Raw genomic sequence first — 27,885 nt, 5'->3', positions numbered from 1 at the left:
GCCGTTGATTTTAATGCGAGCCCTAGGGTCAGAGGGACATTACCGCCCCAATAAAAGGAGGGGGGAAACCAAATTTTAGCAAGGCATGTTGTAAGTAATCCCAGGCTACTCTGTCAAATGTCTTTTCGGAATCAGTACCTAACAAGAGTAGCAGGGTATGTGACTGCTTGGCATGATGAATGAGGTGAAAGACCCTATGTGTGTTATCCCTACCCTCCCTACCTTTTACAAATCCCGTTTGATATATGTGGATGAGCCCCAGAAGAATTGGCCCTATACGGAGAGAGAGTAGTTTGGCCCATACCTTTACATCCAAATTGAGCAAAGATATGGGTCGATAATTCGAGGATGGCGTGGAATCTCTGCCCTCTATGGCCTCCAGTGCTATGGGCCTCCAGTGCTTGTGTCGGCAGGGGGGTACCCAACAACAGCGCATTACACCATGCAGTCAGTCGGGGGAGGAGAGTGGACCTAAATGTTTTAACATAGTAACATAGTTCATGAGTCCATCAAGTTCAACCTATATCCCTAATGAGTCCCTACTGAGTTGATCCAGATGAAGGCAAAAAACCCTCATACTAGAGGTAAAAATTCCTTCCCGACTCCAAATATGGCAGTCAGAATAAATCCCTGGTTCAACGTTCTGTCCCTATACATCTAGTATACAAAACCAGGGATGTTATTACTCTCCAAAAATGCATCCAGACCCGTTTTGAATTCTTTTACAGCATTCACCATGACCACCTCCTCCAGGAGAGAATTCCAGTCTCACTGCTCTTACAGTAAATAACCCCCGTCTGTGCTGGTGTAGAAACCTTCTTTCCTCTAAACGTAGAGGATGCCCCCTTGTTATAGATACAGTCCTGGGTATAAATAGATGGGAGAGATCTCTGTATGGCCCCCTGATATATTTATACATAGTTATTAGGTCACCCCTAAGCCTTCTTTTTTCTAAACTAAATAACCCTAATTCTGATAATCTTTCTGTATACTGTAGTTCTCCCATTCCCTGTATTACCCTGGTTGCCCGTCTTTGAACCCTCTCCAGCTCCACTATATCTTTCTTGTACACTGGTGCCCAGTACTGTACACAGTATTCCATGTGTGGTCTGACTAGTGATTTGTACAGCGGTAGAATTATTTCCTTGTCGTGGGCATCTATGCCCCTATTGATGCACCCCATGATTTTATTAGCCTTGGCAGCAGCTGCCCGACACTGGTCACTACAGCTAAATTTACTGTTAACTAAGACTCCTAAGTGCTTTTCTATGTCAGTCTTCCCAAGTGTTCTCCCATTTAATACATAATCCCAGCCCGGATTTTTCCTCCCCATGTGTATTACCTTACATTTATCAGTGTTGAACCTCATTTGCCACTTCCCATCCCAAACCTCCAATTTTCCAGATCCATTTGTAACAGTTCAGTGTCCCCAATTGTGTCGACCACTTTACAGAGTTTAGTATCATCTGCCAAGATTGTTACTTTACTATTCAACCCCTCTACAAGGTCATTAATAAATATTAGTGTTGAGCGGCATAGGCCATATTTGAATTTGCGATATTTCGTGAATATATGGACGAATATTCGGCATATATGCGCTAAATTCGCATAATCGTAATATTCGCGTTATATTTTCGCATATGCGAAAAATTTGCATAAGTGTAAATTCGCATGCATGGAAAATTAGCAAATGCGAAAATTAACATATGCTAATTTTCACATATGCAAAAATTTGTATGCCAGTCTCACACAGTAGTATTAGAGCCTTCTTTACACCTTACAAACTGGAAGCAGAGAGGGATGATCACTGTGATGTGAAAAAAACAAAACGAATATTCGTAATTACGAATATATAGTGCTATATTCGCAAATATTCGCGAATTCGCGAATATGCGATATTCGCGAATAAAATTAGCATTGCGAATATTCGCGAGCAACACTAATAAATATATTAAACAGAACAGGACCCAATACGGACCCCTGTGGTACCCCACTAGTAACAGCCACCCAATCAGAATAAGTACCATTAATAACCACCCTTTGTTTCCTATCACTGAGCCAGTTACTACCTACTTACACACATTGTCCCCCAGCCCGATCCTTCTCATTTTATGCACCAACCTTTTATGTGGCACCGTATCAAAAGCTTTTGAAAAATCCAGATATACGACATCCAGAGATTCCCCTTGGTCCAGTCTCGAGCTCACCTCCTCATAGAAGCTGATCAGGTTAGTTTGACAGGACCGATCCCTCGTAAAGCCATGCTGATATGGAGTAATACATTTATTTGTATAAATATATTCCAAAATAGCATCTCTTAGAAAACCCTCAAACAATTTACATACAACAGAGGTTAAACTAACAGGTCTATAACTCCCGGGGTCACCTTTTATTCCCTTTTTAAATATTGGTACCACATTTGCTATGCGCCAGTCCACGGGAACAGTCCCTGTTGCTATAGAGACCCGGAATATAAAAAATAGGGGTCTGTCTATAACATTGCTTAATTCCTTTAGAACACGGGGGTGAATGCCATCCAGAGCTGGTGATTTGTCTGTTTTGATTTTTTGTAGGTGGCACTGTACTTCTTCCTGGATTAGACAGGTGACCTGTAATGGGGATTTTACCTTATCACACTGTATTTCACCTGGCATTTCGTTTTCCTCGGTGAATACAGTGGAGAAGAATTTGTTTAATATATTTGCTTTTTCCTGATCCCCGTTTATAATTTCTTCCTCATCATTTTTTAAGGGGTCCACACTTTCATTTTAGACCTTTTTGCTATTAATAGAGTTAAAGAACATTTTGTGGTTAGTTTAACTATATTTAACATTTTTCTCTATGGCTTTTTAATGCTTCTTCACTGCTGTCCCTCAGCAGGGTCAGAGCTGTCTCCGTCCCCTGGTCCCGGTGTGTGTGTATGGCCCCGAGTCCAGTGTAGCTATGTGCTTCAAAAGGCCGTCAATAGCCCTGGACCTATCTTTTTTAACTTTAGACCCCAAGGCAATCAGTAGGGAAGGAGTAAGAAGAAGGGAATAAATCCAGGTGTGACGTAGCGCTGACAATAACAGTGAGGAAGACATATGCATAAATCACATTCCCAATGCAATAAATATATCTCCACCCGCAAACAACCTAGCACACAGAGCTTAGATGAAGGAGGTATCACCCGGTACAAGGAAGATTGTCTGGCCCCAGCGAGCACAGGTGACACCAGTCCAAAGACATCAGCGAGTCCCCCGACTAGGCGTCACAGATGGACCCACAGTCTCCATCGTTGTATACGTGGGTCCATCGCCAAGCCAGGAAGAGTGTCCAAGGACAGTTCAGACAATCCAGGAACAGCGGAGAGTGGGACCGCAAGTGGCGGAAAAACCAGGGTGAGTCCGCAGTGTGAGGAGATGAAGCAGTCCTGGGGGGGAGGGGATAGGTGAGTTGGGTGGTGGAGAGGGGGGGGGGAGGGGGGTAGGCTAACAAGGATCCATATGAGTGGGCACATCGGGCAAGAACAATGTCTATGTAACCATATAAGTAAGGAGGGAAATAGGCTCAATGGAGAGGAACATCCCAAGAACTCATCAGCTTAACAGTCAGAGCGAGCCACAAGGGCTCCACTGTGACAATGGGGGGACAACAAAGCTAAAAGTCACCTCATGTCGGATCTTTTGCCGGGTGTCCTTGGTTCTTTTTGCGGGCTCTGGGTGATTTCGGCTTGTCCACCGTGGACCAAGCCGTCAGTGTAGGGAGCTGAGGGAGGGCACCCATCTGCAACAGCAGCCTTGACGGAACCTCCATCGGCGGGATGCCTAATAAGATCCAGAGCTTCTTGAGGTCCTCCGGTGAGCGAACAGCCAGATGCCTGCCTTCTTTCACCACGGAGATGCCGAAGGGGTAAAGCCATGAGTATTGTACCTTCAGGTCCCTCAGGCGTTGCAGCAGCGGGTTCAGGATCCTTCTCTTGGCCAGGGTCGCTGGGGAGAGGTCTTGGAAAAGGCGTAGGGCATGGCCCTTAAAGCTCACCTCGTCAGCGGTTCTGTTGGCAAATAGCACTGCAGCATTGTCCACGTAACTAAGGAGGCCACAAATCACATCATTTGGGAAATGGTTTCGGCCTCAGCGCCCGGTGGACTCACTCTATGGTGATGGACGATGCTCTGTCGGCGCCCAGGAGGGAGGCGAAGATCTGCTGCATCACAGACCAGAGGGCCTCGGCTGCATATGATTCAGGTAGGCCTCGAATTCGAACATTTTTCCACCTGCTGCGGTTCTCCTTGTCCTCCAAGAGGAGGAAAGCTCTGTTGAGATGATCTTCTTGTTGTCTCAGTTGTTGGGCCGCAGCGCCACAGAATGTCACCGTCTCAGAGATGGCGCCTTCCAAGAATTCTGTGCGGTGACCTATTTGTCTGACGTCTGCTTTGATCTCTGTGAGCTCCTGAAGGACCGGAGTCCGGGCACCTTGTAGAGCCTTCGCCACTGCCTGTTGGATGGTTTTCTTAATCATGGAGCGAGTGAAAACGCCCCGAGTCTCCTCACCTCCCGAGTCCACTCGGCTACTGGGTAAGCTTTCAGCATCTGAGTCTTCCCCCATTTCAGCCGGTGCCATCTTGGAAGCATGCGCCGGGCTCTGGGTGCTCTTCCTTCCAAAGTACTGCGCCATGTGAGCTTGAGTCTTGGGCATTTTTCCTTGACCTGCAGGCTCCCCTGACTTATGTTTGTCCTTGCTGCCCATTTTAAGGCAGGTGGAAAGGAATAATTAGGCAGGAACGGGGTCAGCTGTGGAGAGCTGCTCTTTCAAGCTGCCATACAGCTCTACGGTCAGGCTCCGCCCCAACACTAACATTTTAGTTAAAAAAAACTTTTTTTTTATTTTTTTTTTATTTTCCCATCCAACATCTGTGTGGTATTAAGGCTCCCTCTACCCCTTGTTACATTCCATGAGGGTTGTAGTTTTCAAAATGGGGTCACATGTGGGTATTTATTTTTTTGCGTTTATGTCAGAACCGCTGTAAAATCAGCCACCCCTCTGCAAATCACCAATTTAGGCCTCAAATACACATAGTGCACTTTCATCCTGAGCCTTGTTGTGTGTCCGCAGAGCATTTTACGCCCACATATGGGGTATTTCCATACTCAGGAGAAATTGCGTTAAACATTTTGGGGTTCTTTTTTTCCTATTACCTCTTGTGAAAATAAAAAGTATGGGGCAACACCAGCATGTTAATGTAACATTTTTTATTTTTTTACACTAACAGGCTGGTGTAGACCTCAACCTTTTCTTTTCATAAGGGGTAAAAGGAGAAAAAGCCTCCCAAAATTTGTAATGCAATTGATCCCAAGTACGGAAATACCTTATATGTGGCCCAAAACTGTTTCCTTGTAATATGACAGGGCTCCGAAGTGAGGGAGCGCCATGCGCATTTGAGGACTAACTGAAGGATTGCATAGGGGTGGACATGCCTCCAGCTTTTGATAAACTCCCAGCATGCCTGGACAGTCAGTGGCTGTCCGGAAATGCTGGGAGTTGTTGTTTTGCAAAAGCTGGAGGCTCCGTTTTGGAAACACTGCCGTACGATTTTTTTCCTTTTTATTGGGGGGACAGTGTAAAGGGGTGTATATGTAGTGTTTTATCCTTTATTTTGGGTTAGTGAGTGTACTGTTTTTAGGATACATTCGCACTGGCGGGGGTTTACGGTGAGTTTCCCGCTAGGAGAAAATTTGCTGCAGCTCAAACTTGAAGCAGGAAACTCACTGTAAACCCGCCAGTGTGAATGTACCCAGTTGTTGCAAAACTACAACTCCCAGCATGCACTGACAGACCGTGCATGATGGGAGTTGTACTTTTGCAATAGCTGGAAGCCCTCTGGTTAGGTTCAGTTCAGTTCAGGTTCTGTTACCTGACTCAATATGGTCCAACCAGTGTGCCTCCAGCTGTTGAAAAACTACAACTCCCAGCATGAACTGATCACCGAAGGGCACACTGGGAGATGTAGTTATGCAACAGCTGGGGGTACGCAACTACAACTCCCAGCATGGTGGGACAGTCTATTGCTGTTCGGGCATGCTGGGAGTTGTAGTTTTGCAAGATCTAGAGGGCCACTGTTTAGAGACCACTGCACAGTGATCTCCAAACTGTACCCCTCTAAATGTTGCACAACTACAAATCCCAGCATGCCAAAACAGCAAACAGCTGTCTGGGCATGCTGGGAGTTGTAGTTTTGCAACATCTGGAGGGCTACCGTTTATAGACCACTTTATAGTAGTTTCCAAACTGTAGCCCTCCAGATGTTGCGAGGCAACTACTCACCAGCTTCCGTAGTCTGTACCAGGGAGCCACACCAGGGAGCCGCACGTCATCACCGCCTGCTACCGCCACCGATCGCCGGTAAGGGACCTCCACCACCGCCGTCGGTCACACTACAGTTCCCCTGTTCTGCCCGGATGACCGTGGGTGGGCAGAACAAGGGAACTGAACTTTAACCCCTCCGCCTCCGATCTGCTATTGGTCGTTCGCTTCTGACCGACCAATAGCAGGGATAGGAAAGGTTGCACCCCTGCCACCTCACGCCTATACGTTCAGGGGGACCGGGGTGTCCAAGATCCCCCTTATTTTCTGGGTCACCGGAGACCCATATGACCTGGAATCGCTGAAAATTTCCATTGATCGCCGACATGGGGGGTCTCAAGACTCCCCTCTGTGATGTTGGCATGCCTGCTGAATGATTGCAGCAGGCATTCCGGTCCGGTCCCTGAACGGCTAGAGTGGGGACCGGAATTCCCACGGGCGTACCCTTAAAGACTCCTGAAGAAGTTAACCACTAACACTACGTCCTTAAGGACTCGTGAAGAAGTTAACCACTTAGGGACCCAGGGCATACAGGTACGCCCTGGCTCAATGGTACTTAAGGACCCAAAGCATACCTGTAAGCCCATGGGAATTCTGGTCCCCGCCGCTCACCGGACGGGGACCAGACCAGGATGCCTGCTGAAATCATTCAGCAGGCACCCGTGCAAACCCCTGGGGGGGGGTACTGGGAACCCCCCACGTCAGATTGGCGATCTCGGGTCTCCGATGACCTGGTGGCCACCCCTCCTATCCCTGCTATTGGTCAGTTAGAAGCGACCAACCAATAGCAGATTGGGGACGGGGGGGTTAAAGTTTGGTTCCCCCACTCTGCCAACCCACAGTAGTCTGGGCGGAACGGGGGAACTGTGCTGTGACCGGCGGTCACTTACCGGCAGCAATCGGCGGTGACGATGAGGTGCGGCCCCCTGGTGCAGACTATGAAAGCCTTTGAGTTGTTGCCTAGCAACGTCTGGAGGGCTACCGTTTGGAGACCATTATACCGTGGTCTCTAAACTGTAGCCTTCCAGATGTTGCAAAACTACTTTGTAGTTTTGCAATATTTGGAGGGCTACCGTTTGGAAATCCCTGTGCAGTGGTCTCTAAACTGTGGCCCTGTAGATTTTGCTAAACTACAACTCCCAGGTTGTCCACACAGCAGTTTGCTGTCTGGGCATGCTGGGATTTGTAGTTTTGCAACATCTGGAGGGCCACAGATTGGAGATCACTGTGCAGTGGTTTCTAAACCGTGGCCCTCTAAATCTTGCAAAACTACAACTCCCAGCATGCACAAACAGCAAATGACAGTCTCGCCATGCTGGGAGTTGTAGTTACGTACCTCCAGCTGTTGCATAACTACATCTCCCAGAATGCATTTTGGTGATCGGTACATGCTGAAAGTTGTAGTTTTGCAACAGCTGGAGGCACACTGGTTGGAAAATACTGAGTTAGGTAACAGAACCTAACTGAAGGATATCCAACCAGTGTGCCTCCAGCTGTTGCAAAACTACAACTCCCAGCATGCACGGTCTGTCAGTGCATTCTAGGAGTTGTAGTTTTGCAACAGTTGGAGGTCACCCCTCCCCCCCATGTGAATGTACAGGGTAAATTCACTAGGGCGGGTTTACAGTTAGTTTCCTACCTCAAGTTTGAGCTGCGGCAAATTTTCCGCCGCAGCTAAAACTCTTAGCGAGAAACTCACCGCAAACCCCCGTCCGTGTGAATGTACCCTAAAAACACTACACTAACACATAATAAAGGGTAAAACACTACATATACACCCCCTTACACTGTCCCCCCTCCCCCCCAGTAAAAATTAAAAATGTATCGTACGGCAGTGTTTCCAAAAAGGAGCCTCCAGCTGTTGCAAAACAACAACTCTCAGCATTTTCGGACAGCCACTGACTGTCCAGGCATGCTGGGAGTTTAGAAACAGCTTGAGGTACCCTGTTTGGTTATCACTGGCAAAGAAGACCCCTATGTCCACCACTAAGCAATCCCTAATTTAGTCCTCAAATGCGCATGGTGCTCTCTCACTTCGGAGCCCTGTCGTATTTCAAGGAAACAGTTTAGGGCCACATATGGGGTATTTCCATACTCGGAAGCAATTGCATTACAAATTTTGGGGGGCTTTTTCAACTTTTACCCCTTATGAATAAGAAAAGTTGGGGTCTACACCAGCCTGTTAGTGTAAAAACATAACATTTTTGCACTAACATGCTGGTGTTGCCCAATACTTTTTATTTTCACAAGAGGTAAAAGGAAAGAGACCCCCAAAGTTTGTAACACAATTTTTCCTGAGTACGAAAATACCCCATATGTGAACGTAAAATGCTCTGAGTACGCACAACAAGGCTCAGGAATGAGAGCGCACTTGTACATTTGAAGCCTCTACAACACTCACGGAACGTTCGTTAAATTTGGAGGGGAAAATTAAAAAAAATTTAACTAAAATGCTGGTATTACCCAAATTTTTTAATTTTCACAAAGGAAAATAGGAAAAAGGAGAAAGAACATACCCCATATGAGGATGTAAAGTTTTCTGCGGGCAAACTACAATGCTCAAAAGAGAAGGAGCGACATTGGGCTTTTGGAGAGAAAATTTGTCCGGAGTTGAAGGCCACGTGTGTTTACAAAGCCCCCTTAGTGCCAGAACAATGGACCCCTCTTCCACATGTGACCCCATTTTGGAAACTATACCCCTCACATAATGTAATAAGGGGTACAGTGAGCATTTATACCCCACAGTTGTCTGACAGATTTTTGGAACAGTGGTCTGTGAAAATGAAAAATGCTATTTTTCGTTTACACAGCCCACTGTTCCTAAGATCTGTCAAACGCCAATGGGATGTAAATGCTCACTGCAATCCCTTATTAAATTATGTGAGGGGTGTAGTTTTCAAAATGGGGTCAAAATGGGGGGTCCACTGGTCTGGCACCAAAGGGGGCTTTGTAAATGCATAAGGCCCCCAACTTCTATTCCAACCAAATTCTCTCTCCAAAAGCTCAATGGCACTCGTTCTTTTCTGAACATTTTAAGTGTGCCAGCAGAGCACTGGACATCCACACATGGGGCATTTCCATACTCAGAAGAAATGGGTTTACAAATTTTGGGGGGTGTTTTCTCCTATTACCCCTTGTAAAAATGTAAAATTTGGGGAAAAACCAGCATTTTAGTGAAAAAATAAACATTTCATTTTCACATCCGACTTTAACAAAAAGTCGTCAAACACCTGTAAGGTGTTAAGGCTCACTGTACCCCTTGTTACGTTCCTTGAGGGGTGTAGATTCCAAAATAGTATGCCATCCGTTTTTTTTTTTGTTTTTTTTGCTGTTTCGGCACCATAGGGGCTTCCTAAATGCAACATGCGGGGGGCATGTTGCATTTAGGAAGCCCCTATGGTGCCGAAACATGGTGCCCCCCCCCCCCCCCCCAAAACCATTTCAGCAAAATTTTCTTTCCAAAAGCCAAATGTGACTCCTTTTCTTCTGAGAATTGTAGTGCGCCCGCAGAGCATTTTATGTCCTAACATGGGGTATTTCCATACTCCGAAGAAATGGGGTTACACATTTTGGGGGGCATTTTCTCCTATTACCCTTTGTAAAAATGATACATTTGGGGGGGAAAACTGCACTTTAGTGAAAAAAAAATTCATTTACACATCAGACTTTAACAAAAAATCATCAAACACCTGTGGTCATACAGAAAAGAGCTTCACAACTTCCTCTGGAGCATACAGCAGTTGATAAGTACTGGAATAATTAAGATTTTTTAATAGAAGTAAAATGCAAATCTGTATAACTTTCCGGCACCAGTTGATTTAAAAAAATGTTTTCCACCAGAGTACCCCCTTAAGGGTTATTTTCAAGAAAGTGTTTTCCTTTTTATTTCTGCGTATCGAAACATGCAAGATAACACAGCACGTGTACCAGCGCAATGCACTTTTTCAATGCATGCTTTACAAATGGGATCGCTTGTTTCACTGCTGAAGGATTTGAACTAGAGAAGTGCAACTGTGGTGTGCTGGAGCAGAACATCCTTGTTTACCTGCTCTGTCAGGTGGATGCCATGATATGGTGTCTGCTTCTGCAACCCAAACCTGTGTATTAATGTGCTTTGTGCTTTGTACCTTTAATGATATGTGAAGGGTTAACTGCATTTCTTTGTAAGGATGAGTAAGGGAACCACAGGAGCAATGCAGCTAATCGGGGCCCTTCAGACCTTCCTCCACCCTGATCTGACCAGACAGGGAGAAGTTTAAATGGGCACTGTCAGATACAAAAACTTTTTATGTAGTATACATCTTTGGCAAAACATTAACCTTTCTAATATACTTATTCTAATATTTTTATTTCCTTTGTATATAAATCATGGCCTATAAAATCATGGCTTTCTCCAAGCTGAAGTACAGGCATGGACAAAGTAAGGAAGTGAGAGTAGGCTAGCACTCCTCTGTGCTCTCTCCGGTCTGATAGGACTCTCGCTTATCCATTCTTGTGTACTGGATGGGGTGGGGGCTCAATCTCGGTTGGGGGGTTGCTTGCAATTGCCCCGTTGCCTTCCCCCTGGATCTGCCACTGCCTCTGGATAAGCATTTCATTTTATAATTGTGAACTAAATGGTATTTTTTAAACATAATTGCCCTGATTCATCAAAATGTGTGAGAGAAAAACTGGAGTGATTTTCCCGCAGCAGTCAATCACAGCTCAGGTTTCATTTTACCACAGCTCCTTAAGTTAGGAAAACTGAGCTGTGATTGGTTGATGTGGTAAAATCTCTCCAATGTTCTCTCATACATTTGATGAATGGATAAAGAGATTTCCTTCATGTTTTCTTTACACTTTTCTGACTGAATGGATATATTTATCCTTTTTTCTGTAAATATTTATGGGGACAGCCATCTTGACGTATCTGTTGTTAGTACATTTCACAAATATTTATGGCAGCCACATGGACATAGGAAACTGGTATCAGGAGAGGACTTATTGGCGCTGATTTACAATTATAAGTGTACCACATATACTATGAATTTTCGACACTTTTTTAGCCAATCATTGCTTGCATATATCTCCCAGGCCAATCAGAAGAGAGCATAGGATTATGCATAGGAAAGCATAGGATGACAGGGAGCACATGGTAGGTGTTAACACTGGTGTGGTGCTCTGTGGTGGACATTGTTGCTGTGATGCTTTGTCTGTGAGGTGATGTGGCTCGGAGCAGGGGGCCTGGTCAGACAGAAGTGGGTCAGCCTGTCCGCTGTGTCATTCTGTGAGCTTGGTGTCGATGGGGCAGTTGTCGCTAGCCGGCACTACGTCAGTGTTAGGTTAGGGACCCACTCTGACTAGATGGGCTTGACATGGCGAGTGGGCTTGTACTTTTTGATCAAAATTTATACTAACAACCTGTTTTTGAGATTATGCTGAGAAGCAAGTCGATCAAAACATAAATTGTGGATGTGTGGCTATGTTTCTGTTTCTCTATTTTTGCTGAGCATAGGATTAGGTCTAAGGGTACACTGCATTGCACTGCACATCTTGGAGAAAAAGCTGAGCAGTGAACCGTGCACAAAACAACTTACTGTGATCCCTTTAACACTACTATTCAAAGCAATTTGAATAAGTTATTGTGCAGTGGGCTGACCTCAGTGAGCTGCATTACTGTGTCCAGTTGCTGTATTACAAGGCCCAGAGTGTAACTGCACATAGAAAGCTACCACACGAAAACATAAAGCAATTTGAGCAAAGATTTGTGCAGTGGGCTGTCTTGTGTTTTACCTATATTTTCTTGCTCGTTTGACCAAATACAGAGCATTTCTAGCTGAGTTTAACAAAAAAAAAGCATTTCTAGCAGTGAAGGTAAACGTTCACTAGTATAGAGCATTTTTAATCAAAAGTAAATAAAATCAGCATTTTTAGCTGTGACAGTAAAAGTTGACAGTTTCCCACCACTTCACTATCACCCCAAAACAAAAAAAATCACCTCAAAATCTTGAGCAGAGATTCAGCTCAAATTACTCAATGTGAACATTTACTTTTCATAACAACACCAGATCAGCCTAGGGATATGTCGTAGGGAACTCAGTACTGTTAAACTGGGGTAACATATACAAAGTAATGCATTAAAGAGTTACCCTATATAGCTGGCCACAATACTACTAGATGGCCAGGTGGGTGAAATGCAAGTAAGGAACTAATACTTGAAAAGACTTTGATTGCAGTGAACATCCTGAAGCATTTTATGGGGAAATGTTCTTTTAGTTCTTAGTGTATTCTACAGTAAAATATTCAAAATAAAAAGAAATTAAAGACTTTTAAAATGTGTCTTTTGAAAGAACAAGGTAAAGTGATAAAACGCTGCACATCAAAATAGCACATACAAATGCATTGGTGAAAACTCAACTGCTTGTTTTATTATTATTCTGAAGCCTCTGATGTTTCCTTTTTAATTACATGAATAGCATTCTTATTTAGATGATTTAGCATTTGGCATACTGTACACTACTTCAATAAAGCGAATCACCATTCTGAAAAAATGTTGTTTCAACATGCTGATATTCCTATAAAAAGGGAATAAATATTTCAGAAGTAAAAAAAAAATCAGAAACTGCGGTAGCTAAGCCTAGTAAGCAAATATTTTTCTTCACATAGAACTACTTGTTTTTAGAATCTCAGTGGAAAAGGATTTTGGCTTGCTGCCATGTTATTAGTTAAGAAATCCAGAACACTGAAACATGTGATCGCCTGCGTCTGACAACAAGCACAGGTAAATGGAAACAAAGAAACACTGCTTGGACCTATAAAGGCACATTTCAAAACTTCATGAAACAAACACTATTCATTCCAATAGCCTAAAATGAGACAAAACAGAGACTACTTACTTAGCAGACAAAAGGACAGGAATCTGAGACGGGAAGTGTTGCTGGGAGTTCTAATGGTTTTCAGATGCTTGCTAGATACTGTTAAAGGCTCTGAGCAGAGCATTTTATTGGTAGAGACTTCTGAAGTATTTAGTAAGCAGAAGTAATATTTTTTTTTAATTTACTACAATAAAGGGTATGCTGTATTTACATACACTTTATAGTTCATTCAAGGCTACTGTAATGGGACAAAAACAAACCAAAATATTTCTAATATGTATCTACAAAAATTTTAATACATAAAAACAATAACAGTGTAAAATCAAGGGAGGGGCTGTTCACATGCATTTTTTTACCTGTTAAAAATTGTGTCCCGGTCCTTAAAGGGGTACTCCGTTACCTTGCTGTCGGAGCTCCACTTTCCAGCGTCCGGAAGTTATTGTTCCGAACAATGTGTGTGCGGGCTTCCGTGTTTAGGGATGCGAGGGGCGGCCCTGAACATGGAAGCCCGCACACACATCGTTCGAAACAATAACTTCCGGATGCTTGAAAGCGGAGCTCCGACAGCAAGGTAACGGAGTACCCCTTTAAGGTCCCATTACCGGGGTTTAAAGCATGCTCACGAGCTGAGCACGCTTTAAACCCAGTGGGTTTAAAAAAATTTAAATAGTGTAAAAAAAAATAATAATAAATGTAATAAATGTGAATAAGCCCTCCCCACCAATAAAAGTTTGAATCTCCCCCCATTTCCCATTTTTAAAATAAAATAATGTAATATAAAATAAAAATAATCATGTGGTACCGCTGCGTGCATAAATGTCCAACCTATTAAAATATAATGTTCGCTAAAATAGCACGATCAATGGCGTACATGTACAAAAAAATACCAAAGTCCAAAATTGTGATTTTTTTGGGTCACTTCATATACCATTAACCTCTTCAGGACATAGGGCGTATGGATACGCCCTGAATCCCGAGTCCTTAAGGACCGAGGGCGTATCCATACGCCCGTGGGAATTCCGGCCCCCACCGCTAGCCGGTTGGGGACCGGAGCCGGATGCCTGCTGAAATCGTTCAGCAGGCATCCCGGCATATCGCCCAGGGGGGTCAGTCCAGCGATCTGCGGCGATTCCGGGTCAATCGGGTCTCCAGTGACCCGGTGACCCGGAATTACTGGCTGTTCGGGGCCGTCTCTGACGGCCCCGAACAGCCAGAGCCTGCAAGGGTGAGGTGGCACTGGTGCCACCTCACGATCGCCCTGATTCGTCGGCCGGATTACCGGCCGACCAATCAGGGCGCCTGCTGCGGGTGTCACTCCCGCACCCGCTCCGCCCCTCTTCCGGAGGGCGTGAGCGGGTGCGGGAAGACGACCCCGGGTGCTGGGGACCCCGATCCCCGGCGCCCCTGTTGGCCGGGGCCCCAGGAGCAGCTGCGGCGGCGGGACTGACCTGTGTGCCGGCAGCAGCAGGAGGTGAGTGACAGCCTCCTGCTGTTGCTTAGCAACAGCTCCCAGCATGCAAAAAGGGCATGCTGGGAGCTGTAGTTATGCAACAGCAGGAGGCAGACCACCACAACTCCCAGCATTGCCTTATGGGCATGCTGGGACTTATGGTTTTGCAACAGCTGGAGGCACATTCTTTCTATGGAAAAGTGTACCTTCAGCTGTTGTCTAACTACAACTCCCAGCTTGCACAAACAGCTAAAGTGCATGCTGGGAGTTGTAGTGGTGCATCTGCTGGCTGCATAACTACAACTCCCAGCATGCCCGTTGGCTGTCGATGACTGCTGAGAGTTGTAGTTTTGCAACAGCTGAAGGCACACTGGTTGTGAAACTCAGAGTTTTTTTTTTTACCTCAGTGTTTCACGACCGGTGTGCCTCCAGCTGTTGCAAACTACAACTCTCAGCAGTCACCGTACACCATGCACCGTACATGCTGGGAGTTGTAGTTTTGCAACAGCTGGAGGCACACTGGTTGTGAAACACTGAGTTAGGTCACAAACTCAGTGATACATAACCAGTGTGCCTACAGTTGTTGCAAAACTGCAACTCTCAGCAGTCACCGACAGCCAACGGGCATGCTGGGAGTTGTAGTTTTGCAACAGCTGGATGTCCCCCCCAATGTGAACGTACAGGGTACACTCACATGGGCGGAGGATTACAGTAAGTATCTGGCTGCAAATTTGAGCTGCCGCAAACTTTCTGCTGCAGCTCAAATTGCCAGCGAGAAACTACTGTGAACCCCCACCCGTGCGACTGTACCCTAAAAACACTACACTACACTAACACAAAAAATAAAATAAAAAGTAAAAAACACTACATATACACATACCCCTACACAGCCCCCCTCCCCTCCCCAATAAAAATGAAAAACGTCTGGTAGGCCACGGTTTCCAAAACGGAGCCTCCAGCTGTTGCAAAACAACTCCCAGTATTGTCGGACAGCCGTTGACTGTCCAGGCATGCTGGGAGTTTTGCAACAGCTGGAGGCACCCTGTTTGGGAATCACTGGCGTAGAATACCCCTATGTCCACCCCTATGCAATCCCTAATTTAGGCCTCAAATGCGCATGGCGCTCTCACTTTGGAGCCCTGTCGTATTTCAAGGCAACGGTTTAGGGTCACATATGGGGTATCGCCGTACTCGGGAGAAATTGTGTTACAAATTTTGGGGGGTATTTTCTGCTTTTACCCTTTTTAAAAATGTAAAATTTTTGGGAAAACAAGCATTTTAGGTAAAAAAAAAATTTTTTTTTACATATGCAAAAGTCGTGAAACACCTGTGGGGTATAAAGGTTCACTTAACCCCTTGTTACGTTCCCCGAGGGGTCTAGTTTCCAAAATGGTATGCCATGTGTTTTTTTTGTTGCTGGCACCATAGGGGCTTCCTAAATGCGGCATGCCCCCAGAGAAATATTTGCGTTCAAAAAGCCAAATGTGACTCCTTCTCTTCTGAGACCTGTAGTGCGCCAGCAGAGCACTTTTCACCCCCCATATGGGGTGTTTTCTGAATCGGGAGAAATTGGGCTTCAAATTTTTAGGGGTATTTTCTGCTATTACCATTTTTAAAAATAAAAATTTTGGGGGAAAACAAGCATTTTAGGTAAATTTTTTTTTTTTTTTTTTTTTACATTTGCAAAAGTCGTGAAACACCTGTGGGGTATTAAGGTTCACTTTATCCCATGTTACATTCCCCGAGGGGTCTAGTTTCCAAAATGGTATGCCATGTGTTTTTTTTTTTGCTGTTCTGGCACCATAAGGGCTTCCTAAAGGTAACATGCCCCCCAAAAACCATTTCAGAAAAACGTACTCTCCAAAATCCCCTTGTCGCTCCTTCCCTTCTGAGCCCTCTACTGCGCCCGCCGAACACTTTACATAGACATATGAGGTATGTGCTTACTCGAGAGAAATTGGGCTACAAATACAAGTAAAAATTTTGTCCTTTTACCCCTTGTAAAAATTCAAAAATTGGGTCTACAAGAACATGTGAGTATAAAAAATGAAGATTGTGAATTTTCTCCTTCACTTTGCTGCTATTCGTGTGAAACACCTAAAGGGTTAAAAGGCTGACTGAATGTCATTTTGAATACTTTGGGGGGTGTAGTTTTTATAATGGGGTCATTTATGGGGTATTTCTAATATGAAGACCCTTCAAATCCACTTCAAACCTGAACTGGTCCATGAAAAATACTGAGTTTGAAAATTTTGTGAAAAATCGGAAAATTGCTGCTGAACTTTGAAGCCCTCTGGTGTCTTCCAAAAGTAAAAACACGTCAATTTTATGATGCAAACATAAAGTAGACATATTGTATATGTGAACCAAAAAAAATGTATTCGTAATATCCATTTTCCTTACAAGCAGAGAGCTTCAAAGTTAGAAAAATGCTAAATTTTCAAATTTTTCATCAAATTTACGGATTTTTCACCAAGAAAGGATGCAAGTATCGCCAAAAATTTACCACTATGTTAAAGTAGAATATGTCACGAAAAAACAATTTCGGAATCAGAATGATAACTAAAAGCATTCCAGAGTTAATAATGTTTAAAGTGACAGTGGTCAGATGTGCAAAAAACGCTCCGGTCCTTAAGGCCAAAATGGGCTCCGTCCTGAAGGGGTTAAAAAACAGCAAAAATATTTTATAGCCCTGTATGCAAAAAAAAAGAAAAAAAAAGAAAAAAGGTATAGGGGTCAGAAGATGACAATTTTACAAATAAAACCTACATACATTGGATATCCTTGTAACAGTATGGACCTACAGAATAAAGACAAGGTGACATTTTTACCGGAAAGTGAACTGCGTAGATACGGAAGCCCTAAAAAGTTACAAAATGGCGTTTTTTTTTATTTTATTTCACCCCACATAAAAAAATTATTTTCTTTCACTGAAGATTATGGCATTACAAAATATAATTGGTTTATGCATGGGGGAGTGGCTTCTGGAGCGTGGTGGGAGCTTCGAACCTAGGATGTGAACTTGGGATGTTAAGGAGCGATCTGCAGATCCAACGGCACTAAACCAGCACACACTGGCAAGGAGAAGGACTTTTCAGACCCATAACACCTTTATATATATCTATACTGTAAGTCCGTCTTGGGGAATTAGAAAAAAAGAAGCAAACTAAGAAACGGAGCTTCTCTCTAACACAACCCACAGCAAGACAAAGAAAAATTAGCCCTAGAAAGCCTCTCCGGAGTGTGACGCCTTCCAGGACCTGGATGGGATTCCCCAGGCTGAGCAACCTGGGCGCAGTTGATGATGGAGGAAGTAGGCACCGGCATGGGCATCCATGGCAGCGAGGGGAAGGATAGCCAGAGCAGAGTGCAGCTAGCAAAGAAGGGCCTGCTGAAGCCGCCACAGTGAGTACTATCCTAAAAAGCAGGATCTGGACACTACAGAGAATAGGGGCAGGTGCGTGGCAGTCTGATATTACTATGGATGCTGGAAACCGGTTACCGGTTAAAGTAGAATATGTCACAAAAAAACAATCTCGGAATCAAATTCATAAGTAAAAGCATCCCAGAGTTATTAATGCTTAAAGGGGTATTCCGCCCCTAGACATCTTTTTTTTTCGAATTCAAAAAGAAGTTTATTAAGGACCAATAGTAATACAAAAACATTAGAAACGTCATCCGCCAGGATATACATTTTCTGACAGGAAAGCATATGTAAGCAATTCTGCATGAGATGGCAGCAATACATTGACAATGAGGAGATACAAATAAAGGCAGCAAATAGGCATATGAGGAGTCCCGGGAGCTACGCCTCCCAGTCATCCCGTACACAAGAAAGGGACGTGTAGCAGCCAATGCAAAAATGACAATAAGCAACATGAGAGCAAGTAAACCAGCATAATCAAGCCGGGTGAACAATAAATGATCAGTAGGCGGAATATGGGCAAGGAAAGACACTATAAGCCCGTAACATATCAACTAAATCAAACAAAAACAACACCGAGAAGGGAAGACTAAACAACACAAACCGAAGAAAAGAGAGACGGAGAGGGGGAAAAAAAGAAAAGGGGGGATAAAGAAGGACACACTGGGGGAAAGAGGGAGGGGGAACCCGGGAAAGGGAGAGAAACTCCACCGTGGAAAAGGACCACCAGGGCCAGGGGCGTCCAACCAGTTCCCAAAAAGTGCGTCCTCAGGACCCCACCTCAGGGGGACAGGTTCACGGCACCGCAGGCAGGGGAGTCCAAAAACGCAGACCACGGCATCCAGCGCAGCAAAAACCGCTCAGATTTGGATGCCGTCTCCGCCATGCACTCCTCCATCCCATGTATATAGATTACTTCACGGACCCAGTCAGAAATTGTCGAGGGTTGGGCAGATTTCCACTTTCTAGGTATGACCCTACGTGCCGCGGAGAGAAGAATACACACCAAGCCCGCCTTCATGGATTTGATTGAGCCCGGGAGCATCGACAGCAATACAGCCTGTGGGGAACAGGGAACAGCAATGTCCGTCACCCTCTTAATGATCTCCAGAATCCCCGACCAAAATGGGAGAAGAAGGGGGCAGTCCAGCCAAACATGAGACATGGTCCCGGGAGAAGCGCCACATCTCCAGCATACATCTGAGATGGAGGGATAGAAGCGGTGCAACAATGCAGGTACACGATACCATCTAGACAACACTTTAAAGTTGGTCTCTTGTAATTTCACCGAGACCGAGGCACCATGACAAAGGGCATAAGCCTTGGTCCAATCCTGCCGGGCAAGAGTGCAGCCCAACTCCCGAGACCATCCCCCCTGATGAGCCAAAGGTTTAGAACAGGTATGATCACGTAAGAGGGCATAGAGAACAGAGACCAAACGACCAGGGGGTTCAGTACTAAAACAGAGGGACTCAAAGGGGAGCGGGGATCTATGAAGGTCCAGTACCTGCTTCCAATTAGAGTAAAAATGGGCAAGTTACATATATTGCCATAAGTGAATGGGAGCTGGGGAACCACCTGGAACTATCTCCGCCAATGATTTAATGGAGCCCGAGTGTAAAACGTGGGCGCAAACAAAGACCGTCCCCCTGACCTTACCCAGAAAGGGACCTGCTACCGCACCCGGGGTGAAATCGGGGTTATCACGAAGAGGCGTGAGGGGGCCGTTGGGGCGCAGGAGACCCATCTTGTCAAAAAAGCGATGGCACACCCGGAGCACAGACTGCGCCACAAACGGGAGGCTCGCCATTCGAGAGGATGTCCAATACGATACTCGCAGCCAGGGGAGCGAAGTGAGCGGGACAGGTGTCAAGAGGGTCTCCAAGCGCACCCAAAGTTTCCCCTTAGAGTGGTGGAACCAATTCAGTATTCTCGTGGCTACCGCAGACAGGTAATAGAGAAAGGGGTCAGGGAGAGCCAGACCCCCCTCAGACTTAGGACGCACCAGCGCACTCCGAGCCATACGATGGCCCACCGGACCCCACACATATTTAGTCCACATTCTATCCAGGGCAGTGAAGAATGTGCGGGGGAGGAGGACAGGTATAGTTTGAAAGAGATAGAGAAGACGAGACAAAAGATTCATTTTGATAATGTTGACCCTCCCAATCCAGGAAAAGTCACGTCTGTCCCATTTAGTCAGGTCAGAGGAGAAAGAGGAGAGTAAGGGGCTAAAGTTCAAGTCATATGTGCGGGTGAGATGGTTGGGGACCTGAACCCCTAGGTATGTGATAGAGGAAGTAGCCCATCTAAACTGATATCTACTTTTAAGGGCCGAGACCCCTATCGGGCCAAGGGAGACATCCAAGACTACACTTTTCGTCAGGTTCAACTTGAAGTTACTAAACCGACCATAATCAGAGATGAGCGATAGGAGGGCCGGGAGACTGGACTCAGGGGACGAGAGGTATATTAAGAGGTCATCCGCGAAAGCTGCACATTTAACCTCCTCGCCACAGAACTTGACACCCCTCACCTCCGTGCTCTGTCTGATTGCCTGGAGTAAATGTTCCATAGCTAACACATAGAGAAGAGGGGACAGGGGGCAGCCCTGCCTAGTACCATTACGTATAGCTATAGGGGTAGACAGGGACCCGTTAATGCGTACCCTAGCCTGAGGACTTGTGTATAGTGCAAAAATGCGTTGTAGCATCATAGGGCCCAAACCCAAATTAGAAAGGGCCCCTCACAGGAAGCCCCAAGCCACCCTGTCAAAAGCCTTCTCGGCATCCAGGGATAGTAAAATACAAGGAATGCGAGAGACCTGGGCATGATGTATCAAAGAGAAAGTCTTCAAGGTATTATCTCAAGCTTCTCTGGTAGGTATAAACCCCACCTGGTCCGGGTGGACGAGGGCCCCCAGCAAGGGGGACAAACGCTCCGCCAAGAGCTTTGCATACAGTTTAGCATCAACGTTTATGAGGGAGATCGGTCTATAACTCTGACAAAGGTTGGGGTCCTTGCCCTCTTTAGGGATGACCGTAATAAAGGCCTGTAGGAAAGATTGGGGGAAAGGAGAGGCATCTGAGACCGCATTAAAGGCCCCAAGGAGGCACAGAGACAACTCTCTAATAAGAAGTTTGTAAAACTTCGAGGTATAGCCATCGGGGCCAGGAGCTTTGCCGGACGGCATGGACTTAACAGTCTCCATTACCTCCTCCAGGCCAAAAGGGCGCTCCAGATCAAGAAGCGACTGGGGAGGGAGGGTGGGCAGCTTGGTCCTCCGCAGGTATTCTAAGAGAGCTGGAGGGGGGTCACCCGAGTCAGGGGTCTGAGAGTCCAGATTATAAAGGTCAGTGTCATAGGAATGAAAACAGTCTAAGATCTGGGAGGTCAGGTGGACCAGGGAGCCCGAGAACGACTTAATGGAGGGCATATGGAGGGCCGCCCTTTTATCCCGCAATGCCCTAGCTAGCATCCTACCCGCCTTATTACCCCATTCATAGTACACACTAGAGCAAATCTGACGGTATCTGTTATGTTGTTTATCTATCCGCACCTGTATCTCCCTCCGGACCGCAAGTAACTCACGGTAGACCTCCTCATAGAGAGAGGATTTATGCCGAGACTCCAAGGAATTTAGTTGAGCGAGAAGGTCTCGCAACTTCTGAGATACCTCCCGCTTAAGACGGGCACCATGTTTAATAAGTACGCCTCTAAGCACACATTTCAGCGTTTCCCAACGGCACTGAGGGGACGTGGGATCGCTGGCATGATCCAGAGTAAAATTAGCAATCGCTGCCCTCAGATCAGCCAGACACAGCGAGTCAGAGAGGAGCGATTCGTTAAGTCTCCACATAAAGTCTCTCCTCGGACCATTCGGCAGCGATATGTCACAAAAAAACGGTGCATGGTCCGAGAAAACAATGGAACCAATGGAGGAGGACAGTACCTGAGGGAGAAGACAGTGACTAACAAAGATATAGTCCGGCCTAGTGTATACTTTACGGGCGTGAGAATAGAAAGTGTAGTCACGTGTGTCTGGATGAGCCAGTCTCCATGGGTCCGTCAATTGCATAGAGTAGAGAAGTCGTCGGATCTTATTTAGCTGAGCATGAGACATGACAGAGGTCCCCGAGGAACAGTCTAAGGAAGGAAACAGAGAGACATTAAAATCCCCGCAAACCATCAACACCCCCTGGGAGAACGCGGTCAGGTCATCCAACACTGTACGCAGGAAGGACAGCTGGCCACTATTCGGGGCATACACATTGGCAATCGTGTAAGTCCTGCCTTGAATGGAGCAGGTAACAAAAACATAACGGCCCCCCTCCCCCACTTTGGAGTCCAATACCTGTAATGATAGAGACTTATGGAACAATATGGCTACACCCTTAACCTTCTGACTAGGGTCATTACTCTGGTAGCACGTAGGATAATAGCGGTTTCGAAGCACTGCAGCATGATCCCGGAGGAGATGCGTCTCCTGGAGGCAGACCACCATAGCCCTCTGCTTGTGCAAAGAGTAAAGAATCTTCGCTCTCTTCTCAGGGACGTTGAAGCCCTGGACATTCAGGGAGGCAATTTTAAGGGACGACATGGTCCAGACCAGCTATACCCAGCGGAGAGAGCGAGGAGTCGGCAGAGAGCGGGGACAAGGGTCAGGGGAGATAAGGGACGGGACCAGAGGACCACACAGACGGGGGACAAAAAAAACACAACACCGGAGTAGGAGAGAAGGGATAAACAAGGAGGGGGAAGAGAAAGGGAAAACAAGGACGGCAGAGGGGAGGAAGAATCAACGACAAAGAGAACACTCAGGGGGAGAACAGGTACAAAAACAGCAGCTCAACAAACGGCTGCAAAAGTGGACTAAATATATAGCACAAGGCTAAGCACAGGCAGGGAATAATCCTGCCTCAACCTATTGGGGGCAATGTGGAGACAGAAGCATCACAACAGGAAGGAAAATGCCAGAAAAGGGAGAGGAGCCCCAGTGACCGGCACGGGGAGAGAGGGTAGCAAAAAAGAAAAGAGAGAGGCAGCAGAGGGGAGGGCATGTACGGGAGGGAAACAACCCGGCAATGGCTACAGCGCGGCCACATGGGCCTGCGTCATCCGCACCTAAAATAGAGAGAAAAGATAAAAAAACATAAATAAAAAAAAAAAAACAGTGAGACAGCGGAAATAGCACTATACACAGGCATTATCAGAACGTCAAATCACAGGTAGGCAGCAATCAACCCTCTCGGAAACCTCCCGGCCTTTCCGTAGAGCCAGATCTGGTGCGATGGCGGCGTCGAGAGCGTTGGGGCCGCGGGGAGAACCTCTCAGATTGGGAGGAGCGCAGCCTAGGCTGGGGCGGGAGGAGGGAGGAGAAGGGGTCAGCAGCCAGTTCCACCCATCCCGGGAGTGACACATGAGGGAGATCAAACGCCCGGAGAAAATGGGGGAGGTCCTCCAAGGTGCGCAAGGTAGCAGACTTGTCTTGGTGATGAGCATGCAGGGCAAACGGAAAGCCCCAGCGGTACACGATGTGGCGGGATTGCATCTCATGCAGGAGGGGCTTCAGGGCTGCCCGCAGGCGAAGCGTGTGTCTTGATAAATCCGGAAAGAGCTGCAGCTTAGCCCCATCAAAGTCAAAGTCCCTGAGCTGTCGGGCCTTTTGCATAATCTCTTCTTTCTCAGAGAAATAGTGAATGCGACAGATAACGTCCCGTGGCTTAGCAGGGTCTGAGCTAGGAGGACGGAGAGCTCTGTGTGCCCGGTCAATAGCAATTGGGGACTGAGCCGGACGGCCCAGGATAGAATTGAAGATGTCTGTTAACGTAGGCAGAAGACCATCAGTCCGAGTCGCCTCCGGGAGACCCCGTAGTCTGATATTGTTGCAACGGTTTCGGTTTTCCTGATCGTCCATATGAGAGTGCAATAGCTTCTGATTAACCGCTTGTTTAGAGACTGCAGCCCTAAGCTCAGCAATAGATTCCTGGGTGTCAGATCAAAAGGATTCCAGAGTACTAACTGTTGCGGAGAGGGTTTGCACCTCAGACTGCACCTCCTGGAGGTCCCGTCTCCAGGCAGAACGCAGGTCCTCCCTGAGGGCTACAATATCAGCCTTGGTTGGTAAAAAAGATAATAACGCTTGGAGCTCAGGGTGGGATTGCAGTATTTGGGCTGCAGCAGAGCTTGGTGGGATAGGGTCCAGGACAGGTGCAGGGGCGGGCAGTTGTGGGGGCCTCTGTGAGAGTTGTGGGGGGCAGGACACCACAGTCTCAGTCCCAAAGTCATCAGCTGGGGCCTGTAGGGGCCAAGGGCTACCCCCTGAGGAGGACCAGGAGGGGGCCGGTGAGGGAGGAGGTCGCACCTCCTCAGGTGCCCGGGAAAGTGGGCCCAGGGGGGGAGGTGAGGAGGGGGCTGCCACGGCAGAGTAGAGAAGGGGGGATCCCTGCGATTCAGGACAGTCCGCCATTGCCGTGGTGATGTCCCCAGTCAGGATGGGGACCCCAGATAGCTGAAGGGGCCACCTCACCCCCGTTGTCGCAGGTGGCGTGGGCAGGGGCTCAGCAGCCCAGGTGATGTCCGGCCTAGGACTGGAGAGGGGAGCTGAGGGCTGATACGGTCGGGGCTGCAGTGGCGTGTGCAGAGCGGCCTCCGCAGCTCCCGACGGTTCCGGCAGAAGAGGGGCGCCCCGTGAGGTTAGAGCAGCTGGGGCAGGTAAGCACAGATCCCCGACGGGCAGATCAATCAGCAGCGGGACGGAGGGGATCCTATCCGGGTCCGCACACTCACCGGGGGCCTGGTGTCCCCGCCGCTTCTTCCCGTCTCCTGCGCCTGAGGACCGAGATGGCGTCTGCTGCGAGGTGCCGCTGACGGTGGGCGGGGCTTCACGCTGCTGTGAGGGAGCGGAAGATGGCGGCAGCCCTGGGGGGACTGCGTCCATGGAGTCCTGGAGCCCGGCCAGGGGGGAAAAATAATTTGAGATCTGTGCCGGGGGAGCCCGGGAGTTTCCCACGCCCTTGGGAACTTTTAGTTTCATCCTCCGCACCATCGTACAGGTATTGTGGGCCTCTCTCTCCCGTGCAGTCACGGAGCTCACAGAAAAGACAACTAGACGGCGCGCATAGCAGGCCACGCCCCCCGCCCCTAGACATCTTATCCCCTATCCCCTATCCAAAGGATAGGGGATAAGATGTCAGATCGCCGCGGTCCCGCTGCTGGGGATCCCCGGGATCCCCACTGCGGCACCGCGCTATCATTACAGCACAGAGCGAGTTCGCTCTGCACGTAATGATGGGCGGTACAGGGGCCAGAGCATCGTTACGTCATGGCTCCACTCCTTGTGATGTCACGGCCCGCCCCTTTCAATACAAGTCTATGGGAGGGGGCGTGGTGGTCGCCACGCCCCCTGCCATAGACTTTCATTAAGGGGGCGGGCCGTGATGTCACGAGGGGCGGAGCCATGACATCACACTGCTCCGCCCCTTGTATCACCCATCATTACACACAGAGCGAACTCGCTCTGTGCTGTAATGATAGCGCGGTGCCGCAGCGGGGATCCCAGGGCTCCCCAGCAGCAGGACCGTGGCGATCTGATATCTTATCCCCTATCCTTTGGATAGGGGATAAGATGTCTAGGGGCGGAGTACCCCTTTAAGGAGCCCGTCATTACGCACAGAGCGAACTCGCTCTGTGCAGTAATGATAGCGTGGTGCTGCAGCGGGGATCCCAGGGATCCCCAGCAGCGGGACCGCGGCGATCTGACATCTTATCCCCTATCCTTTGGATAGGGGATAAGATGTCTAGGGGCGGAATACCCCTTTAAAGTGACAACGGTTAAATTCTCTGGTACTTAAGGTGAAAATGGTCTTCGTCGTTAAACCCTTAAGGACCCAGCCAATTTTCACTGTGGGACCCGGCCATTTTTTGCACATTTGACCACTGTCACTTTAAACATTAATAACTCTGGATGGTTTCACCTTTAATTCTGATTCCGAGACTGCTTTTTCGTGACATATTCTACTTTATGGTAGTGGTAAAATTTTGTCGATACTTACATCATTTTTTGGTGAAAAATGCCAAAATTTTATGAAAAAATTGAAAATTTTGCATTTTTTTTTTACTTTGAAGCTCTTCGCTTATAAGGAAAATGAATATTCCAAATAAATTATATATTGATTCACATACACAATATGTCTACTTTATGTTTGCATCATAAAGTTGACATGTTTTTTACTTTTGGAAGACATCAGAGGGCTTCAAAGTATAGCAGCAATTTTCCAATTTTTCACATTTTCAAAATCTAAATTTTTCAGGGACCAGATCAGTTTTGAAGTAGATTTGAAGGGCTTACATGTTAAAAAATACCCCACAAATGACCTTATTATAAAAACTGCACCCCCTCAAAGTATTCAAAATGACATTCAAAAGGTTTGTTAACCCTTTAGGTGTTTCACAGGAATAGCAGCAAATTGAAGGAGAAAATTCAAAATCTTCATTTTTTACACTGGCATGTTTTTGTAGACCCAGTTATTCAATTTTTACAAGGGGTAAAAGGAGATAAATCTTCCTAAAATGTGTAACCCAATTCCTCTCGAGTAAGGAAATACCTCATATGTGTATGCCAAGAGTTTGGCGGGCGCAGTAGAGGGCTCAGAAGGGAAGGAGCGACAGTGGGATTTTGAATAGTGAGTTTTTCTGAAATGGTTTTTGGGGGGCATGTCACATTTAGGAAGCCCCTATGGTGCCAGAACGGCAAAAAAAAACACATGGCACACTTTTTTGGAAACTACACCCCTCAAGGCACATAACAAGGGGTACAGTGAGCCTTAACACCCCACAGGTGTTTGACAACTTTTCGTTAAAATTGGATGCGTAAATGATTTTTTTTTTCACTAAAATGCTGGTTTTCCCTCAAATTTAAAATTTTTACAAGGGATAATAGGACAAAATGCCCCCCCAAAATTTGTAACACCATCTCTACTGAGCATGGAAGTACCCCATGTGTGGACATCAAGTGCTCTGCTGGTGCACTACAATGCTCATAAGAGAAGGAGTCACATTTGGCTTTTGAAAAGCAAATTTTGCTGAAGTGGTTTTTGGAGGGCATGTCGCAATTAGGAAGCCCCCTATGCTGCCAGAACACCAAAAAAAAAAACATATGGCATACTATTTTGGAAACTACACCCCTCAAGGAACGCAACAAGGGGTACAGTGAGCCTTAACATCTCACAGGTGTTTGACGACTTTTTGTTAAACTCGGATGTGTAAATGAAAAAAAAATGTCACTAAAATGCAGTTTTTCCCCCCAATTTTTTTTATTTTTACAAGGGGTAAGAGGAGAAAATGACCCCCAAAATTTGTAACCCTGTTTCTTCTGAGTATGGAAATACCCAATGTGTGGACGTCAAGTGCTCTGCGGGCGAACTGCAATGCTCAGAAGAGGAGGAGTGCCATTGAGCTTTTGGAGACAGAATTTGGTTGGAATAGAAGTCGGGGGCCATGTGCGTTTACAAAGCCCCCTGTGGTGCCAGAACAGTGGACCCCCCACATGTGACCCCATTTTGGAAACTACACACCTCACAGAATTTAGTAAGGGGTGCAGTGAGTATTTACACCCCACTGGCGTTTGACAGATCTTTGGAACAGTGGGCTGTGCAAATGAAAAAATACATTTTTCCTTTTCATGGACCACTGTTCCAAACACCTGTGGGGCGTAAATGCTCACTGTACCCCTTATTACATCACGTGAGGGTGTAGTTTTCAAAATAGGGTCACGTGGGGGGGGTCCATTGTTCTGGCACTATGGGGGCTTTGT

The 27,885-nt window shown here is 46.7% G+C and overlaps 1 protein-coding gene across 14 annotated transcripts in view; it reads right to left on the bottom strand.

The window, feature by feature from the left end:
* Positions 1–27,885, bottom strand: part of GULP1 (GULP PTB domain containing engulfment adaptor 1) — a 1,103,506-nt gene that overhangs the window by 672,162 nt on the left and 403,459 nt on the right. Inside the window, exon 1 of one of the 14 annotated variants that reach the window (XM_056535172.1) lies at positions 22,107–22,186. The exons of 11 other annotated variants lie outside the window; for them this stretch is intronic. The gene's annotated coding sequence lies outside the window, so the exon portion shown is untranslated. Of the gene's footprint in view, positions 1–304; positions 325–13,218; positions 13,274–22,106; positions 22,187–27,885 lie in introns of those variants that run through there. 2 more of the 14 variants (XM_056535170.1, XM_056535175.1) reach the window with 2 other exon arrangements.

The sequence above is a fragment of the Hyla sarda genome, chromosome 8 (assembly GCF_029499605.1).
Source record: "Hyla sarda isolate aHylSar1 chromosome 8, aHylSar1.hap1, whole genome shotgun sequence".
NCBI classification, from domain to species: Eukaryota; Metazoa; Chordata; class Amphibia; order Anura; family Hylidae; genus Hyla; species Hyla sarda.
The sequence above is the reverse complement of the archived record's forward strand: the minus strand, read 5'-3'. Positions and strand labels throughout refer to the sequence as shown.